This window comes from Ictidomys tridecemlineatus, chromosome 1, assembly GCF_052094955.1.
Source record: "Ictidomys tridecemlineatus isolate mIctTri1 chromosome 1, mIctTri1.hap1, whole genome shotgun sequence".
Classification (NCBI taxonomy): domain Eukaryota; kingdom Metazoa; phylum Chordata; class Mammalia; order Rodentia; family Sciuridae; genus Ictidomys; species Ictidomys tridecemlineatus.
In genome coordinates, this window is record NC_135477.1 from 97,461,996 (window position 1) to 97,482,892 (window position 20,897).

General features: G+C 42.3%; 2 long non-coding RNA genes across 12 annotated transcripts in view; one reads left to right on the plus strand and one right to left on the minus strand.

Moving 5' to 3' along the window:
• The window catches only part of LOC101962708 (uncharacterized), a 221,464-nt gene that overhangs the window by 189,335 nt on the left and 11,232 nt on the right, over positions 1–20,897 (minus strand). Inside the window, exons 1-4 of one of the 5 annotated variants that reach the window (XR_002483990.3) lie at positions 19,767–19,917; positions 14,080–14,204; positions 12,162–12,211; positions 5,463–8,593 (exon numbers count right to left, since the gene is read on the minus strand). This is a non-coding gene — a long non-coding RNA (uncharacterized LOC101962708). Of the gene's footprint in view, positions 1–5,462; positions 8,594–12,161; positions 12,212–14,079; positions 14,205–19,558; positions 19,672–19,766; positions 19,918–20,897 lie in introns of those variants that run through there. The other 4 variants (XR_257636.4, XR_013437168.1, XR_013437169.1 and 1 more) reach the window with 4 other exon arrangements.
• The window catches only part of LOC110598164 (uncharacterized), a 165,084-nt gene continuing 159,749 nt past the window's right edge, over positions 15,563–20,897 (plus strand). For 2 of the 7 annotated variants that reach the window (XR_013437173.1, XR_013437176.1), the window contains exon 1: positions 15,702–17,457. This is a non-coding gene — a long non-coding RNA (uncharacterized LOC110598164). Of the gene's footprint in view, positions 17,458–20,897 lie in introns of all 7 variants that reach the window. The other 5 variants (XR_013437174.1, XR_013437172.1, XR_013437171.1 and 2 more) reach the window with 5 other exon arrangements.

The window sequence follows — 20,897 nt, forward strand, 5'->3', positions numbered from 1 at the left end:
TTTCACTCATAATCAATCTGTGTGTATGTGTATAGTAAGATTGTTTCCCCCTAAAAGAGAATTGAAGAAACATTGGTTAATACTCTGTAAATTACTTTTTGTGACCTAATTAGTAGAATATTTATTGTTGGCTTTTTTATTGGTTGGTTTTTTGGTTTCATACACAATCTTTATCTTGTGGGTTTTTTTTACCATCTACTTACAGGTATTTATCAATTATTAGATTAATCAGCATCTATAGTTACTTCCAACCTCACACTAGCTATTAAAAATATAATACATAAACGTTTTAACTTGTCAAGTTTGAATTTAAAACTAAAAAATAATGCCAAAAGCCAGGTTGCAGTTAAAAATTTTCCTGATAGCTTGTTTTTCCAGGGCAAGTGACTATTAAAATGAGCTCAGAAAGCACAAGAAACCCGTCAGATAGCTACTTAGTGAAAGAACTAGATGAATATTACTAGGTAAGTGTTTTAATAACGCAGCATTTTCGAAGCATTTTCCCAGGATTATTTCTAATTGGCTCTGTCATATAGTAGTCGCAAACTGCCTTAAAACAGTAATCAGTTTGAAACCAGTTGAGCAAGCCTATGACAGGAAGTTGTTAATAATATGCTGTGAAATTTATCTGTGAAATACTGAGCTGGACTACTTTTTTTTTAAGCAGACTTGGAAGTAAGCGGTCTTTATGATGCAAATAGACCAGCATCACCTTTGCAATCCCCAAACCTTACCAGAGCTTCCTACAGACCCTTATGCGCCCTTTGGCTTATAAAATCAAATTGTTTTGACATGTGGGCCCGTACCCTTCAGTGTCACTAAAGTACAGCCCAAGGATTACGGTGCACACCAGGATGCCTGGGCCCTAGTCCTGTGCTCGTGCCTACCCAGCAGCAAAACCGCTGGTGGCCTCCCAGGATGATTGACCATCACCTAAAGCTAGGAGCAGGGTAGTTCCTTCTATTTCTGCCCTCCTTTCCCTCTTTCAAGAGACCCTCCTCTCCTAGCCTCATCCGAGGGCTGAAGAGCCGGACCTGAGCCAGGCGAGGTGGATTTAGCCCGGTTAGAGTTAAGATGGTATCATTAGCTGCGCACAGCGTGACTTCCCGCTAATCCTCTCTGCAACTTACAACAAGTTTAAATGTCCATGCATGATGTTATTAACTGGCTTTAGTAAGTGCTTAAGACCCAGCTCTCTTTTTAAAGTAATCTCTGAACAAGTTCTACTGTATCCACCCAACAAGGAGATTAATATTTCCAGCAAATCTGCTGGGAGGAAGATGCGCCCTGCGCTCTTTAATGGGCGACAGGGGAAGAGGTAGAGGTTGCTCCTGGAAGGGCCTAGAGCGGTGAGCGCTCCAACCCAGCTCCCAGCACCCTCCACAACACCCCCAGTCAAAAGCCTGGGGGGGGGGGTGAGGGGGAGGATTCTTCCGGTTAGCAGCCTTCCACTAGGTTTAAAAAAAAAAAGTGCAAGTGGAGGGAGAGGGGCACCATCTTTATCAACGATACTAATCATACACAGGGAAAACGCAACTGGGCAGAACTAGAGAAACTCAGAGGAAAGCCCCTTAACCACAGTTGCCTGCCAGGCTGAGGAAGGGGCCCTGTGGCAGGGTATGGCCGCGGGGAGATGCCTGGAAGTACCCGACGTCCAGTGGTGACTAAACCACGAAGCAACCCCATTCAGGAACCCGACTCTGGGATTCCCAAGCAAAGGCAGACCCAAGCTGGCTCGGAAGCAGGGACGAGGTCTATGGTGAGGGGCCCAGGAACAGGCAAGTAGATAGATAGGTAGGTAAGTAAATAAATAAATAAATTGAATTTTTAATAAATACAGAACAGCCTTCGCAGACGCAACCGAGCGTGCCTGGCAAAGGAGGGGCTGACAGTCCGATTCGGCTGCGTCCAATAGCGCGGCGCTGGAGTCCAGCACCCTCCCAGCCGCGGGCTACCGGCGCGGGAACTTAAGCTCGCGCGAACTTGAGAAGCCTCCCAACCCGCAGCCCGGCCACAGCGCGCCCCCAGCCTCCCAGCAGCGCTCCAGCTCCGGGAGCGCGCGCGCCGGCGCACCAGCTCCGGTAGCTCGGGCAGTTCGTCTCCCGGGAAACACCAATCAGACGCCGACTTTCCTGCGCGAGTCGCGAGAAGCCCCAGCTGCTAGAAGACTTGGGCTGTTGGCGGTCGCCCGGAGGCGTCGTGCTGCCCAGCGGCGCACCGGCAGCCTTCGCCGCTGCCTCTGCCTAGCTTAGCTGCTCCTGCTGCCACTCACAGAATTGGCTGTCTCCTCTCTACACCGCCCACGCCAAGCACCTTGAGAGGCGACTGCTAAGCTTGGCTATTTTTAGATCCCTAGAATGCGATGTGCCGGCGCTAAGCTAAAACCGAGTCAAACACCAAGCACACTGATGTGCTTCTCTTTGAACAAACATGGCTCAGAACTCCATATTTCCATGAATAAAGTCGATTATCTGCACTTTTAAAGCTCTACCTCCTGTGGTCTGGCAGTTGGTTGCAGAGCGGAAAGCCACATGCTTCTACCTCAAAGATGGTCATCACCTTTCTAAGGAGTGCACTAACTCCCTGGGCCTTGATTGAGGGAAGGCAGATATTCCTTAGAAGCACTCATAACTATATACTTTTCATTTTCATTTATCATCTTAGAATTAATTCCACAATAAAGTTGAATGATTCCCAGGAGGAGTGAAATGGGTTATCTAATCAAATAGGAATGGAAGTGTCTACTGATTTCTGTATTAGCTTGTTTAACTTGTGCTAAGAAACTGAGAAACAGAAAAACAGGATAACAAAGCCATCCATTAAAATCCAGAGACACTGAAGAACTGCCTTACATGCCCCCACTACTGTAGAATCTGTTTAAATATCTCAAGTACTAATGTTGAAACAATTGGCCCACGTATTACAAATACCTTTTAATCAATAACTTTGGTTCTAAATTAGTTCTTTTTCTTAAGGGAAACCTTGCCCTGTGTCGCCCATCTCACCAACAACAACACGCATCCCAATGTGGTGTTAGCAAATTAGGGAAAGATAAGTCACAAAAAGACAAAGTGGGAAAAGGGTATCAATATTCTTATGCCACAGAGATATCCCCAGAAGTGTATAGCTTCATAGGAGGTGGGGGGGGGGAGGAACCTAGATAATAGTTAACACACTCTCATTCATTTTCTAGACACACTGGAAAATAAAATCTTTGGCATCATGTCTCCATTTCAAAAAGTCAAAATTCTTAAAATGCTAAAATATCCTGAAGTGTTTACATGTAGCCTATGAATAGGATAATGTTTCTGAATTTCAAATGGACTCTTCCTAATGTCTTATTATTTATAAACATTTCTGAATTTCATCAAGTGACACAAAATCAAATAGAATTTCATATATTTCCAAATGAGAGAAACTTTTACTTTTTAAAATAAACACAGAGTACTAGTAGTAGAAAATTTAGTGCTTAAGAATAAAGAAAAGCAACTTTGGGGAAATAGTTCATTTTGAATGTAAAAAATACATTTCTCTCATTACTGTGCATAATAATGGTAACTTCAGTAGGGGAGAGGTATTGGTTAAGATAGCCATTCACATTTTGCAAAGATATTGCAGAAGTTTTCCTATTTCTTTTTTTTTTAATCTCTATCCAATTTCCATTTTGTTGTTCTTTTGAATTTTTTGTATGACTGTGTTTATGTTATTTCCAATTCAAGTGTTGAGTGACTTTTCATTGTTAATTTTCTAGTAGGATAAGAAAAAATAAGTTGGTTATATCTTTATATTTAGTTTTAAAGGCATCATTTTATCAGCCTATTTCTAAGAATTTCATGAAAAGATTCTAGATGTCAAAACCTGCAGTTAACATTCTTGTTTAGAAATACACAAAATAATACCTTTGACGTTGGCAACTTAGATGTATTATTCAGCAAAACAGCAATTACTCATTGTTTTGCACTTACATGTTAAGAACTATGCGACACTTAGTGACACAATAACAAAATTGCAAAGTCAATTATATTTAAAATAGACATCCTAATAAAACATACACAATCAACTCCTTTTACTCTTTCTCAACTGCTTTGTTTCCTTTTTCTGACTGTTTACAGTCAAATAGATTGTGTGAACGTTAACCCTAAGGATAACTGATTTACACACACACACACACACACACACACACACACACACACACGATGGAGAGAGGGGTATAACATAAAGGGGAAGCATATTTCTAAGGGCATTAGAATCTACATTGGGAGGTACCAGAATCATCTTGTAAATTTTTGGAAATGTATGTCTATGGTGTTCTTTTACAATGTCAATCACAGTGGCAAACTTTGAAAGAGCAGTGTGACAAAATTTAAAGCAAAATTAAAACTAGATTTACACTAACAATTCTAAAAAGAACTAGCAGTAAAACCCAAGTGGGGTCTGTTTATATCTAATAAGAGTGTTTAAAGGTAGAAATAGATATTTGTTTAGCATTTTTGTAACTTGAACTTCCAAGTAATGAATTCTACTCCTCAACTCAGCCTGCAGCCTGAATTGAAGTTCCCATCAGAAAATTAAAATGTTTGTCTAGATAAAATAACTTCTTAATGAACTCTCTTATTTCTTTTCTTTTCTTTTGGTATTTTCTGCAATGTAGCCCCTCGCAATGATATTAGTTCTAGTGTGGGAAAATATTATAATTGAGATCTGGTAAGTTATTTGCAGACTTCAAGTTTTTCTTTACACTGTGCTGACATTTAGTACAGCCCTGGTGAGGAAAACAATACTACCATTCATAGCTCTAGACGTAGATTTCAATCGACTTAAGCGGGCACAATGAAACTTGGTCATTCACTGGTTACCCATATTGTGTTCTCAAATTTTCTCTCAGCAAAAGTATAATGACTCAGTATTGTATGGTTGCATAGACAAGGGCTCGGAACAAGAGACACTAGTTTTGTCTGACGGTGTGAGAAAGTCGTGAAGAGATCTTTTCTTCCAGATGGTGTTAAATTCAGCTGCCTTTTTAACATTGGCCTTGCACAGCAATCTGCTGCTCCCCTTTCACAAAGACTGTGCTTGGTTCCCACTAGTTAACATGCATACTCACGCAACCTGCAACTTCACTCCAACTGTTTTACAATGCAGTGGTATGCTAAATAAACTTGATCCGGTTTCTGCCAATGTTAAAACTAGCTTTCAAAGAACTACTTAACTGATATTTACACTTCTTTTGACTTAAATGTACATGCCTTTGGAATATTTCAGATTTCAAAGAAATATCACCTTATTATAAGGTCATTGTAGAGATTATCTCAGACATCCTTCAGACCCATGCTCAGATACAGTACCTCTCTTCAACACACACAAATAAAACAAAATGTCAGAAGTTTGATGTGTAATAGAAAAAAGAAAAATTGGGACATGTTGCAGCAAGAGCAGTGGAACAGCAAAAAATAAAATGAAAATAACATTGAAATGTATTTTTATTGATCGATAAGTTATGTAACATTAGTATGATACAAAGCAAGTTTGATATGACAATGGCAAACACATAATTATAATATTGTTTATTATCCTTAGATGTTATATTTAACATATTTACATAAAAGACCAAGATGTAGGCAAAAGCGTCAGTAATTTGACTCCATTGAGTGCTTTCAGTAAACAATAGGTTTCCCCCGCAAACATCTTATTGCCTTAATTGAACCTCCTTGAGAAAGAAAACCACACACTTTGTAATGTAAATGTTAATTGTAGTAGACAATGGTTCTAGGTAAATAGCACCCCTGGACATGAAGTAAATGAAAGGAATACAGGCACTTAACAATGAAAGGTTGTTTGCACAAACAGTGCTTCAGATGTAAATAAACAAGGGTCTTCTCAACGGTCACTATGGTAGTAAAACTCTGGCACGTGTTCAGCAGCCAAATTGAGAATTTATGTTATTAAAGTCTCTCAGAGTTCCTAAAGGAAACTAACAGTGGTTTTACAGGGTTTTACAGTATGAAGTCCTAGAAGGAATTGAAGCTACAAAGGAAAATGTACTGCCTTTGAAGAAAAATTATATATTTGAAAGTGTCAGTAATCTAGGTCACGTGGAAGATAACAGGCTATTTTGGGCATCTTATTGTAATGGTTGTGTTTATGTGTAAATGCCTACACAAATGTTTGCTTGGTGACGTGGCAAAATGTAAGAAATTTAATGAAAAGACCTCAATGAGGACGTCTAAAGTCCACAAAGTTTATAAAGCTAAGAATAGTTATTTTTAAATTAAGATTTAAAATGCCTGATTAGAATGCATCTACCTGGGACTATTCCAAAACAACCTTTTATCACATTGTCATTGTAATCAACTTTTCTATAGGCTGTTGACTTCATGGTTTGACTTTCAATGTGTATTTAATTAGCACAATCAGGCCAAGTTCCTAGGTGTGTCATTTTAAGAGGTAAACAACCTGATGAAGCCATAATAATGACTGTTACATAGAGACAAATAGTAAAAAAAAATACAACCCAGCCAAAACAAAAGCCAAAAGGTGGTCACAAGGCCATAAGTAGAGACTGAGGATTTCATAGGAGGGGCAGGCAGTAATGGGACTTTCTTGAAATCACTTTCCACTAGCTTTCCTTAAATACTGAAAATCTCAACCAAAAAAGAAAGCCAAACTTGATCAGGGCCAAATTAAACAGCGGTTAAAAATTAACAGAAACAGACAGTATGCAGCAGCTACAGACCAGTTGGCGTTGCCATTTGGGAGGCTGCAGATGGCTGTGGGTGGGAAATGCCTTTACTTTCTTAAGCGATGGAGATGAGTATGGTGTGTGCACTTGATGTTTTTTTCATACCCCTACCCCCCAACAGGGCTGTCTGTCATAGGCTGCCGGCCCGCTTTACCACTTGCCCCCGAGCGTGGGAATCGGAGCGTCCTGCCGTTCACATCTCCTGCATTCCGTTTAGCGGAATCAATTAGGCAGGACAGACCCTCAGATTCCCCACCCCCTTTCCATTTTTGTCAGGTCTATATACGTCCTAATTATTTCAGTTTGGGATGCCAGAGCTGTTTCCTGGATAGACCTGATCATCCTTAAACAAAAAGAGAGGAGGCGCACACGTGGGTTGTGGCGTAAATGTCACTTTCATTTCCAATGCTAGGCTCAGAGTAAGACAGAACATTTTTTTAACACTTTGACAAGAGGGGAGGCGATCTCGTCTCCATCATGTCTTTCTGCTTCAGTAGCTTCCTCAAGGAAACCCTCTTGGAACAGAGAAGCATCTGTCCTTGTATTTTGAATAGAAGAATAAAAATCAGCCTTTGCTTTTGTTTTTCTTCTTTTTTTTCCTGCTAGTTCTAAGTCTTCAATAGATATAAATTATTAACCTCTCAGTATAAACTTGTCTTAAAGTCTAATTTTATAGAATTTGACATACAGCCCAAATACATTTAAAGTAGTTTCCAAGCACAATCTTCAAATTTTGGGGGGAGGAGCCTCAGAAGGGAACTGCCCAAGTCTACATAATTATGGAATCATTTTTAAACTAGGTATCAGACATCTCTACCATCTCTTTCTAAGAAAAAAAGTTCCTCTTATATAAACTTTTGCCTTAAATAGAACAAAGTGTACATGCATCTTTACTCATTAGAACTATACAATTCTCCTTTGCAGCTGTAACAACCCCTTTCAAAACCTGACACGTTAGTTATCTCAGCATATATGTGTCAATTTCCTCTCATCCCACCTTTCATGATAAGGAAAAACAAAAACAAAAACAAAGTTAGATTCAATAAGTATTCCTGACCTTTCTGGTTTTTACTGTCTCTTGGTTGTAGTCTTTCATCTCACACGCTCCCCGGCGATCTTGAAGGAGTTTTTACTTTCGGTTATCTAGCTTTATGAAGACCAATACACTCATACAGCTAGATAACCAAAGATAACAACTCGCTTCCCTCACATGCCTCTGTCTTCCTCTTGCCAGACTCCAGATCCCGGTTCTCTCCGGCAGTACTGAAGAGTAGTCGTCCAGGATACTTGCCGTGCCCAAGATTCCTCCTTTGATGTAAATATGACCTGGTTTCTGTTTGTGTATGTGCGGCTAAAACATCCAAATAAGATCTGTTGCCTTCTGAGTTTATTCCGAACTTTTTTCCCCTTCCAGCAAGTAATCTCCGGCAGCGTCAGCAAACAATTCATCTATTAATATCAGAAAATAAAACCAGCTATTAAGGCGCAGCAAGCTGTTGGGAGTGAGTAGCGGCATCCATCCCTTCACAGGCCTCTATTTGCATTGTAAATCGCTTCATTCTCACGCAAGACTCTTTGGCCTTCCTCTATAAAGATGTATAAAGCCAACTGCAATTTCCAGCGCAGGTTAAGGAGGAAGGAAAAAAATATCCCATTCTATAGAAGTGACAGCTGATTCAAGGATCTGCTCCCGATCCTTTTGGGTTAGGCATCGTGAGTTTTTACCAAGCGGTGGCAGCTTGATTGCACATATCTTGTATGTTAGTGTTTTAGGGGGAAGATCCTCGATTTCACAGGGCTTCTAGGCTGGGGAGGAGAAGATGCCCGTCTTGCTGGTGTGCTGCTGCCCCCGGTCTGAAAGAAGGAGAAAAGGGCCATCATTGGAGGGGCTTTCATTGCCAAATCGTTGACCAGCCCGGCAAGGTCAAAGGTTCGAGACCGCGGGAGACCAAGGTAATGATGATGTCATGAGAAATCTCAAGTACATGGTTATTGATATGCATCAGTGATCAGCCAACTGCCCCACGCCTGCTGCCAGAGTAGTGGCAGCAGCAGCGGCGGCGGCAGTGGCGGCGGCGGCGGCAGCAGCAGCAGCAGCAGCAGCAGCAGCATCATTGCAACAAGCCCTATTTTCTCAATCAACATTTCTTCCGCTAGCACTACAGACTGCTCCTGGAAAAGCAACCCGCGGCCTTTTACCTCCTCGGTGCTAGTGTAGATCGTTCTAATATCCAAAGACTGGAAGAAATCTCTCTCTAAGGACAGATAAAAGCATTTCAGGTCTGGGGAACGTCTTTGCCTGCATTTCTCTTCTGGCAGATTGCATAGGCAGACAGATGGAAGGCACTTTGCTATTGCTTAAAGAAGGGCCTCGCTTTCTGGGGCTGGGAATCAGATCAGTATTACGCAGTGAGTCGATGTGTGATTACATTGACAATTTGCTCTGGTGTTGTGTTTTTAATGGCTTCACAGCTCAGTCATGTTTTGTATCTGAGTACCATGGCGATAGGGCATGGTATTTTGTTCTATAAGTTCAAACTGAATTGCTCTAAGCAGGTGGACTTCATCCTGGTTTTTAGAAAATGACTGCATAAATAGGATATGTGTGCTAAAAGGCAGCACAGGTAAACATTGCAGCAATAGTTTCTAATGTTGCACATAGCTCTGCTGTAATAAAAATACTCAACCTTTGTCTATTGTTTTAAGCATCAATTCTCATACAGAAGGACAAATGCACTAGTTTTGCTTTTGCTTTTGAAACTATGAAAAAAGTATTGTTCCCTCTTGGAAAATACAGATAAAACACCTGGATGTTAATAGCATAATTTTACCCTCACCTTCTCTTTCTTCACTCCCACCTTTCTCCTACCTAGAGGGGAATTAATTAGCCTCAATCCTTTCCTTAGAACTTTCCAAAGTGTGAATATGATCACTTCAAGGAATTCTTTTCTTCTCTTTTCTTCCTAATGGGTCATCTATGTCTAGCACATCTATAATATGTATATTAGTATATGTACAGAACTATAGTTCTAATATTCAGATATCAATTAATAAAACATCCAAAGCAGTCTACATAAGAGGCATATTCACCATGGGTGAACTTTATGGACTGTTTTTCAGAATTCAAGTTAAGTTTGGTGTTGTTACCATTCTTAAAACATATGCTACAAGAATGTAATGAATCTTAATACACATTGCACATATCACTAGTTTATCACAATGTCCTCATTTCTATAGGTTGACTATTTTCCCTAATAATTCAAACATTTTCAGAATTAACATTGACTCCTTCGTTAATTCAGTAATCTATTCATATAAGACTAGAGTGTGAAGGTGCTTATCCAAATACATACAGAGAACACATGTGTACACCTGTAGAAAAGACTGAAGAGAAGACCAGAATTGTTAGGAAAAGCACCCCATGAAGAGTTTAAACAATAATATCACACCAATTAAAGATATGATTTAATAACACAGATGCCAGCTTTCCTTATATTTTTATTTATTTACTTTTGTGGTGAGTATTCTAGTGTTGATTATTTAGAAAACACTAAGCTGTCGACATTGCTCATGTATATTATCAAATTATGGATCAAGAGGTAAGACCAGAAATGGCTGCATTAGGTTATATATAAAGCACATGTGCAAACTACAAAATAATTCAGAGAAACACAATCCTGGAACGGCCATTTCATCTCAAATTACTTGGTCACAACATACACTACTGAATAAAAAGTTAACACATCACTGAGGAACAAGCCTCTTTTGATATTATGTAAAACCCTAATGAGCTTTGAAGCCTTGGAATATTGAAGAGTATTGTGGCCTTGCATTCCAAGATCCAGAAGTGAAATCATTAGTGATTTGGCATGTATTACATAAAGCAAGCATGTGATCAAGTGTGTTCAATTCCTTAAGTCAAAACCCAATAAATTCCAGCTAATTTTATATTATCTTTTTGTTTTAAGTAAACCTTGGTGGGGACTGATGGAAGTAGAAGCATATGATGTATGCATGTCTGTAGTGTGTGTGTGCATGTTAACTCCATGTTTGTGTGAATTTGCAAATTATTATGGCTATATTGCAACACTTGATTATTAAACTCATTTTTAGAACCAAAGTACTAATCGTTGTGCCAAAACACAACATTTCACATTCTTCTACGATTAGAAGTTACAGAAGATACTGCCTTAAATAGCATCTTCTAGGGCAACATCACATAGTAAAATCAACTTCCTCCAGCACTGGCCTCCAATCCTGGTACACATACCATAGATCCATTATGGGAGGTTCAATAAGTGAAATGAACCAACATCAAGACTATAAACAGCCTGTTCATTAGCCATATAACCAGCTAAATATTTTACCTTTACATTATTTCTCATGGTAGGGAGAAGTAAAACAAAATATATAGAAGGGCTTAACATTGAGCATTTGATTTTTTCAATTTTGTCAATGTTTATGCCATGGTTTACCATATGTATTTTAAAGGCTGGATGATTATAGAAAGGGAAACAACTTAAAACAATGTGCACTCTAAAGATTCCTAGCAATGTCTGTCACATGTTGTTAAGAGCAACTGTTAACACCTTCATGTTTTTAAATCAGACATTTTTGTTTTCAAAGAGCTATTGAGTACAGAATACTCATTTTGAAATCTACATATTGAAGGATATACTGAATTCAAATGGCTTGCCTATTCATTCTCTAATAAATTCCCATTAATAGCTAGTAGATTAGGACGTGATTGTCATGCTTGTTTTCTAATCTTTTTATAGATCTCCAGATGGCTGAAACATGAATTGAAACATCCTGTTTTACTTGGGAATAAACAATCTCTGCTTAAGTTTAAACTAAAAAGTTATGATTTTGCATGTATCTGGATCAGTATTATGCTATTCCATAAATTCAGATACATCAGTTGGCCACCAATATTAGAACATCTCTGATATTGAATAGAATATCTATTCATACCACTGCATAGTACATAAAGTAGTGGCCTACCACCAAATCCCTTTAAAATACTTGGTTTGTATGATTCTTATGTATGTAACCCACAGTCCCCTAACACAGCCAAGACTACCATTTTTTTATAAAGTCATTTAATTTACACCCACTTGTGTAGTTCACATAAGGTTTCTGACTGCCTTACTTTCTAATAAAAGTACTATATTATTTCTTCTGTAACCCAAATTTCTCTTTATAGGCAGTTACAGATTATGCTAGTGTTATGCTTGATATATGATATACAAAGGCTCCTTACAGGGGAAAGAATTGAACATACAGAAACTTAGATTTTCTGGAATTCTATCTATTGCATTGGGAGATATGCAATACACTGCAGGCCTGACATCAGTAAATTATATTCTGTTTTGATTTTGTACATCACTTTCATTTTCTGGAATGTAAATTTTAGAATTACCTTTGGTTGGTTAGATAGTCTATTCATTTTATGCTTCTTTGCAGTCTCATCTGAAAAACAGTCAAGAAAACAAATGATCACAGTTTATATATATGTATATACACATACAAATATATATACATATATATAATCATATCTAGATATGGCTTCATTTAAAGTATTGCAATTACCATGAATCCTTAAAATGCCAAGAGAGTCCATAAAATCCCAGTACAGTGTAACCAGGGCCTCAGCATCCACAGGGTTAAATATGCTAATTTGCATTTAAATGGAGACATGCATGATAATGGGAATGCAAAATATGCAGAATCTGGAGGGGTTTAGGAAATTATTTTTTTCTTTCTCCTTTTATTTTTTAACTTGGAAGAGAGACTTAAGAAACATGAAGGATTTGAACCTTGCAATCTGCCATACAAAAAAGGAGAGAGAGTCCTTCTATGTAAAGATTTTAATACTAGACTACAATCTTATTTTCTAAATGTTTGAGGGATTGAATTCCAGGCCTTTCAAACAATAGGAATCCCTGGATAAATGTCTAATCCATTAGAAAGATGCAAATAGTTTACTGTAAAGCCACAGAACAGTGAGATGTGCATTCATATCTACGGTTCCTGATTGGCTCTTTCCTTCAGTAAATCAATGAATAATGTAAAATCTGATTGCTGTAAAGTGGTGGATTTTTAAAATTCCCTTCTCCCATCCCCCCAAGATCCAATATTCAGGAAGTCTTACACGCTTGAATATAGGTTGCTTTTATTATTTTTTAAATGCTTATTGTAGTCTGGATTGGAGGGGTGGGGCTATTGGTTTTGCAAAATGAAAGTACTGCACTAGTTCAATGATGTTGACTCTAGTAGCTCATTCCTGAAACAGAACCCTAATTACTGGTGCCAAGGTGGAGAAGGAGGGTGGCAGGTAAATGTGGCACCAGGAGTGGGAGGAAACTGAATCCGACCCCGTAGTTCTGGGCCCAAGGCAGCCAGAGCTCCAAAGAGGCCCCCCAGCCGTGGCCGTGACTTGACAGGGCCTCCGGTCTAACTTCTGATCAATTCCACCGCTGCCCTGACCCCTCGAGACAGTCCCCCATTCAAGCACTGCGGGTACATTTGCAAGAGAAAACGCCGCAGACTCTAAAGCAAACACATTGCTTAGGTTCCCAGCGCCCTGGGTTTCCGCAGATAATTCCAGGCCACGGGAAGGAGGTCTTGCCTTCCCCAGCTGGATCTGGGCCCTGGGCAAACCGCTAAGACCTTGCTTCGCTAGGATGCCAGAAGCGTCAGAAGGAACCGCTCCAAGTCCCAATAACTAACCACGAAGGTTGCATCTTGATGAAGCTGAACTTGGGATAACCCTGCAAAGCGGCCTTTCGCCTCCCCAAATCCAAAAGGCAAAAAGAAAAAGGAAGAGGAAAGCCGTAAAATCGAATTAGCTACTGTACTCAAGTTTTCCAACAGGATAGAAATCAGACCCTGGCTTCACTGCCGGGTAATTGCAACTTTGGGGCGTTAAAAGGAGGCGAATTATTCAACATGCGAACCCGGAATCCAGGAACGCAAAATACAATCGTATTTCTCTATAGACTGAAGAGGGCAACGTCCCATCACCACACACACAAAATTACGTACAAATTTCCCTTTTACAATGTGAAATGTTCCTGGCATCTTTCTGCAATTGGGAGTCAGACTCGTGGATAATTAACCATCCTGGCTCAGACAACTCATAAGATCAACAGGTTTGGCATCAGAGGCACACAATCAATTAGCTGAAGCAAAGGCCCGGACTGGCGCTCGGAGCGGCCGGCGGCGGCCTCTGCGGGCACCGGCTAGCGGGCGAGGTGAGGAGTGCGGACTCTGGGCCGCGGCGGGCACTGCTGACACCGCGGGCGGAGCTGCAGCCTGAGGGCCGCCTTGATACTCACTTGATCTCCCTGTGCCAGGCAGTGTTGCCCCTCAAATCCAGCCGGACAGAAATCGAGGCGCCAGACAGAAGACAAGATCCAGTCACAGTGCGGGCCGAAGCACACCAACAGGCTCCTTTCGGCGTCTCCAAAAAAAAAAAAAAAGTAAAAAAAAAAAAAAAAAAAAAAAAGAAGAAGAAAGAAAGAAAAAGGAAAAGAAAAAAAATTCATATCATTCCTCTCCTAAACACATTTAAAACTGCCGCTCAATTCCACATAGTGATCCTTGCTTGATTGCGTCTAAAATAGTTTAAACGGGTCTTCCCTTCTGGGGAGAGCAGGGCGCAAAAGACCAAGAAGGATAAAAAGCCAACTTTTCCCCCCCACGCCAGGCACTTGCTCCCTGAGCCTCGGAGTGGAGAGTGAAGTGGTGTGTGCGAGGCTCGGCAAGTTTTTGGGGGGGCTGTCCAAGGTCTAGTCCAGCCCCCTCTGCCGAGGAGGACGTGCTCTGAAACTCAACCAATTTCCCCACTGCTTTTGTTACTGATGAACTGAAGCCCTATTGTTCATCCATTGCCACGGTCTTTTTCAGTCCCCACACTACGTTCTGCGTTGCCAGAGATAATGAATTTGCACCCAAACCTCTCATAGTCCCCTCCTGACAGACGGAACAAATTAGAAATGTCTCGTCTGAAGGAGGGCAATGGCTACATTTTCCTATTGTAGGATGCAAAGCACACATTTCTTTAGAAACTTCTTTTGCCTTTTCTACCTTTTATTATTATATTTTCTTTTTCCCCCTAAATTTTTCCCTTGTTGGTTTCTTAAGAGACATTTTTTTTTTTAAAGAATCGCCTAGTCTTGTTTTTCCAATGCAGCATTTTGTGTAACTTGCAGGCTTTTTACCTTCCTTCCTCTTTCCACTCCTTTAAGGGCTCCCTTTGCAATTTTATTTACAAACTTGGAGAATGACCTTTTGACTTGCAGACTTTTTTTTTTTTTTTAAAGAAAGGTCTTTTGGTTCAAGTCCCCTTCGCCTCTCCTCCCCCTTTTTGTTGTGGTTGTTAAAAGAGTTTGGCTAAAGACAAGCAATACATTATAAGGATTTTTATTCTCTAAACTCCTATGCTATTCAAAAGGTACCAACGACGCGCCATAGGGGTTATATATTTGAGGAAGAAAAAGCGTGTGTGTGTGTGTGTGTGTGTGTGTGTGTGTGTGTGTGTACACGCGCGCGCGCGCGCGCGTTCCTTTTCCAGGGACAGACAGAGATGTGGGAGGATGGGGATGGAAGTGTGCAGAAAGGGTGGGGGCTTTCAGGGAGGGCTTCCTGCAACACTAACCGGAGGCCGTCAGGGGTGTGGGCGTGGGGGAGGGTGGCGGGAAAATGGTGCAGGAATCCATCCCGCTGACTGCTGTGCGCCCCCTGGGCCCAGTTGCGCGCCCTGGGCCGGCCGAAGCCTACAGCGAGTGTTTGCACGCTGGGGCGGTTGTTCCGAGCTTGCGCGCGTGCGACCAGGGGCCGAAAGGTGGGGAGAAGGGAGGGAGCGCTGTAAAAATTCAGACAAGTAGCCCGTATGTAAATGCAGCCCGCAGTTGGGGGGAAGCGAAAAGGTAGTAAAGAGAGTGAGGGCACACGGCCCCACCGGCGGGCCCCCAGCTTTCCCGCCAAGTGCAGCGGGAGGACAGATACCCCTGCGTGTCCTTGGCGGGATGGCCCCCTGCCCGCTGCGCGCACCCGTTCCCCGCGCACACGCACACACTCCCCTAGCAGGCGTGGGGCCCCGTGGCCACAAGCTCATTAAGAAAACAAAGCTGAGGCTGCAAGGTGGAACTAGAAAACCGCAGCCTTGGCGGCCGAGGGCAGGTCAACATCGCGGCATTTGGCGCCCCTTCCTAGACTGCCTGCGGCTTTAAACAAGGGACCAGAAGACGCAGAAGACCAAGTCTTAGCTACGTGGAAGAGGCTCGCGAAACAGTGAGGGGGCGAGTATGCACCAGGAATTACCAGCGGCCCCCGCCCGGTGCGCGGGCACGCTGACGCTGGCGCACGTCGCGCAAGGAGGGGAGCCGAAGGCCTCCTAGCTGCATCTCCAAGAGCCACTATCTCCGCGCCGAGACTGCCAAGCCCCTATGAAAAACACCAGGCCAAATCCATCAAGGCAGCGGTCTTGAAATAGCTCGCACTTCGAGTTTCCTTCCCCAGACAAAGCAGTAGGAAGGACTCGGCTGTTCAAGGAAAGCCTTTTGGGGGCCTCCCCTTTCAATGGGATGAACTCGAACCCCAGCCTAGAAACTCTGGCCTAGATAGCTCCGCAGATAAGTTCCAGATGTGGCGTTGGAAAGATACTGATCTGTCATCCCACAGTGCATACCTCAGCAACACAAGCACCTCCCAACACGTGAACGCGCGCGAGCGAGCGCGCGCTCACACACGCTCACACACACACACACACACACACACACACACACACACACGACACTCCCATCACATTAAAACGCGCGCTCCTGGCACTGCTGTTACGAAGCCGACGCGCATAATGAGGTGAACAGGTAAATAGATGCCAAAACGAGACGCCCACACCAGTCGGCTGGGCAGTTTACCTCTCCCTACTGAGAACATGTGTAGCTTATAGTGTTTTAGGAGTGATTTGCTGTTGTCTGTTGTCTCCCCCTCCTCTTCTTGTGGAAAGAAGAAAAAAAAATTAAATCATATTCCATTGTCAGAGCCTTCTTCCTGATAAGCTACCCAAGCAATGGTCTAAAACACTTGGGGATTCGTTTGGTTTGCTATCTGTTGTTTTCGTTTGTTGTTGGGGTGTGTTGTTCTTCTGAGTAGAGCAAAAGAATGTGTATGTGGTGGGGCTCTAGGCGCAGGACCAGAGTCCGCCGGCATGGCGGGAAGGCTGGCAAGGCTGTGAACCGCGCGATGCGGAAAGAAGGCAGCGGTTCGTCCTCCCCTGAGGCTGGTACCGGCCCTATTGGCACCTCGAGCCTGGGCTAGGTCGCCGCTGCCGCCGCCCGCACTTGCGGGCTCCGCCGGCTGCCGCTCCGTGTTTTCCCCCATCCCGGCTTCACGTTCAAGGTTTAGCTGCGAGGTCACGTCCATTGACGTCAGCTCCCTGTCTGCCTCTACGTCCGGCTACATTTACATACATCAAGGAAATTAGGGCATTAAAAAAATATGCAAATCCTGCGCGAAGAGGAGCGAGTGCATTCCTGGCGCGATCGCCTTTTATTGAAGCTTTTAATTAAAGGGGCCGGTTGTCGAGCCCCTGAAACAACCGCCAAAACCCCCAAAAGAGAAAAATAAACGCTGTAGCCTTCGGGAACGGTTGTTTCGGCTCCTGTTCTGTGGGCGGCTGAGGACCGCCGGCTGCCCGGCTCGGAGAAGAACAGGTTAGAGGAGGCAGCTCCAGCCCATGCATAATCAGGGCTCCGCGGCGCCTCCATTCTTTCCTCCTCCTCCTCCTCCTCCTCCTCCTCCTCCTCCTCCTCCTCCTCCTCTCCTCCTCCTCCTCTCCTCCTCCTCCTCCTCCTCCTCCTCCTCTTCCTACACCCGCTCCTGTTGGTTCCAGCGTGTATTATTTTTAATACTGATGCATATGTAAAGATATATTTGCATTTTTAATTTGTGAAAATTTCAGGTTGTATCGTTTTATTGATTCCCCTCCCCCTTTTTGTTGCTATTTTGTTATGTCTATCTGTCTCTGTTGTCCCTGTCTGTATTTTTTTTATTTTTTTATTTTTTGGCGAGTGTCTGCTGCTGTCTTTTGCTAGATAATATACAACAGTTGCCTCCCTGCTTCTGTTTATTTAAGGTTACAGATATGCACATCTGTCATGTATGCAATGCCAGCTGTAGTTTGGTCATAAAAGAAAAGACACATTTTTTTTTCTTTCTTGACATACCCCTCCATTGACTATAGGTCCCATCATTCAAAGCTCAAAGTTTGATTGTCTAATTAACTTCACATAGCAGAAATACAGTTCAGGACAGTGCATTTGAGATAATCTATTTATAAATGAAGTGATTTTAATGATTCTAAGGAATTTTGTGCTGATTAGAGATGCGGTATTCACTGCCCTATTGCTTTCTAGCACTTATTATTTTTAAAATCTATTTTAAAATGTGTAGACACAGCAATGGACAGCCTTCTGCAAGGAAGACATTTTCAACCATGTTGTATGTTGTACCATATCTGCTGCATTCAAAATTTACCGAATTTCATTTTTATTTTAATATGAAAGCACACTATCTTGATTGAAAAGCATCCTTAATTCCTGAGTTTGAAATGAAAACAAATACACAAACAAAACAGTTGACTATGTTAAGTCATTTGTTCTGCCCTAAAATATACAGGCCTTGAGTTGGATTTCAAGCAATAGTAGTCTCGTTTAGAGGATGAGATTTTCCTTCCTGGCAATATAGCTATTCAGCATGATGGCTTTTGTATGTATGTGTATGTGTGTGTATGTATGTGTGTATGTATATATGCATATGTATATCACATTAAGAATTCCCCCAATGCTATCATATGAAAAGACTCAAATTCATAATTGCTTAGCCACAAAGAACAGAAAATATGCACACATGCAGCTTATTAAATTAGACAAGTCCAAGTACATGCACAGGTAATTAGTTTTCTTATGAATGACTTACCTGCACAGATACTCAGGGCGAGACTCAGCCCTCCCCAATGGCTTTTATGTGTAAATATTCACATGTATTTTCCCCATTTGAAACCTACAGCTGTATGCCATCTTTCATGCTGGACTCTCCAGCATCCATTTTTAGCCACCTTAATTCTTATGGCATTTCCAGCCTTACCTCAAGCTGTAGTTTTTCCAAGCCTACACCAAAGTGCTCATATGATATGTCACCCAATAAAAAGTGGTCAGATAGCTTCGTGTAAAACACTAAAAAATGCAAACACATTCATCTTTCACATTCGCCCTTACCTTGTCATCTATATATAGCAAAATTACATTTCCTAAAATATATTTTCAGCATATTTTGTGAATAATTGCAGGAGTCCACAACTGCTTACAGAATTACTGGTTTACTGGTGGGGCGGGGAGGGGGGTGCACCTGGCTCAGTGAAACAATTCGGCAGACTTAATGTCTCTCTGAGTTTGGCAACAATCAAATTGTGTGAGGCTGTTTGTTCCTGCCCGGATTCTAGCATGTACCTGCCCGCCTCTATGCATGAGCAGGACAAACACACCGGCCACGTTGCAGAACATAGAGTGTCGGTGCATATATTTAAATGGCAGTAGCAAGGAATATGTGCAGGTACGGCTGTCTGAACATGCATGTGTGTACAGATGAGTGTGTGCACGCGCGCGCTGTGTGACAAGGGACACAGGGAGGTACATCTCTTATCTCTGATCTCTCTGTAATCTCCTTTTCTGTTTCTAATCTCCCTTATTGGCGCATGGTAGTAACCCGAAGCGTGTGAATCGTCACCGTCGCTGCCGTGTGCGCGCTGTGGCTTACCCCGAGGGCCCGTGGTTTGGTGGCTCGCTGGCTTGATGGATGTTGTGGCAGAGGGTGGGTAGCGCCACTGCCGCCGCTGCCGCGGGTCCGGGTGCTCTGTCCCAGCCCAGCATCCGAGCGCGCGGTGCCGGAGCCCCCTCCCACCAGCCCTCACCCCCATCCTCTTCTTCCCTCCCCTCTGCGCCTCCCCCACCCCGCCCCACATTACCATATGGAGGCCGAGTCCCTGCGAATCACAGCAGCAGCGGGCGGTATTTGAATAAGCCCCGCACCAGAGCAGACCCCAACTCCCCCACAAGCTGCGTGTCCTGCACCAAAGGCCAACACTTCGGCCAGTAGCTGGCAGCGACCGACACCTCCCTAAAGTGCCCTGCGCGCGCAGAGGAGAGGGCCAGATAAGGGTGCTGGGCCTCCCACTTGCTACTTTTATATTAACTTGACTGATAGAATCAGACAATAAATTAGAAAAGAGAGAGGGAGAGAAAAGAAGAGAGGAGAGGAAAAGAAAGGAGGAGTGGCACTGTAGAGGGGAGAGGAAAGACAGGAGAGAAAAGAAAAGGGAGCGAGAGAGTGAAATGAGGACGAGGTGGGAAATGATGGGAAAAAGAGAAATACCTAAATATCTGAATCTGGACTTTTTAAGCTAAAAATATCACCTCACTGAACTTCACAACTCCAATTAGACGAGTCGGTCCCTCCACGTCACCCAATGATTAGTTTGCCATCTCAATCAGAAATAATTATTTAGAACTGTGTAACAGACATAGAACTTAACAGAAAGGAGCTAATTTTATGAAACGAAGCAAAAGGCATGACATTCAAAAATGATATTGGCCACCTCCCGTTAAAAATTAAGGCTTGCCTTTAAAGACTTAGACTTATGCAGGAATATCCTCAGAAACAGTAAAATAGAGGCCCAGAATCCAGAAAATAAAAATGTATTCCAATATAGTGTGGACATTGAGATCCCCCCTAGTTTGATATGTTATGCTTTTCCTCTTTACGAATATATTACTTTTACCAAAAATACACTTAAAGTGGGGGTCTTTAAAAAATTACTGCAAATTTTTGACTGAACATATTATTTTAAACGTTAGCTTAAATACATAGGCAGTTCTGTTTTGCATAACAAGAGCTTATGAATTTAGCATGTTCAGTGCCGCCTCCTCCTCCCTATCTTCGAATCATAGCACTCATTTCCCTATACAAAACAATCAAAATCATAATAAAATTTCCAGTCATCTATAGAATGTATCCATTGTAAATATCCCTCTCGGTATTCATAAGCCAAACGCCCTCCTTTTGAAACACACACAAAAAGAACGCCACTGATTAATAA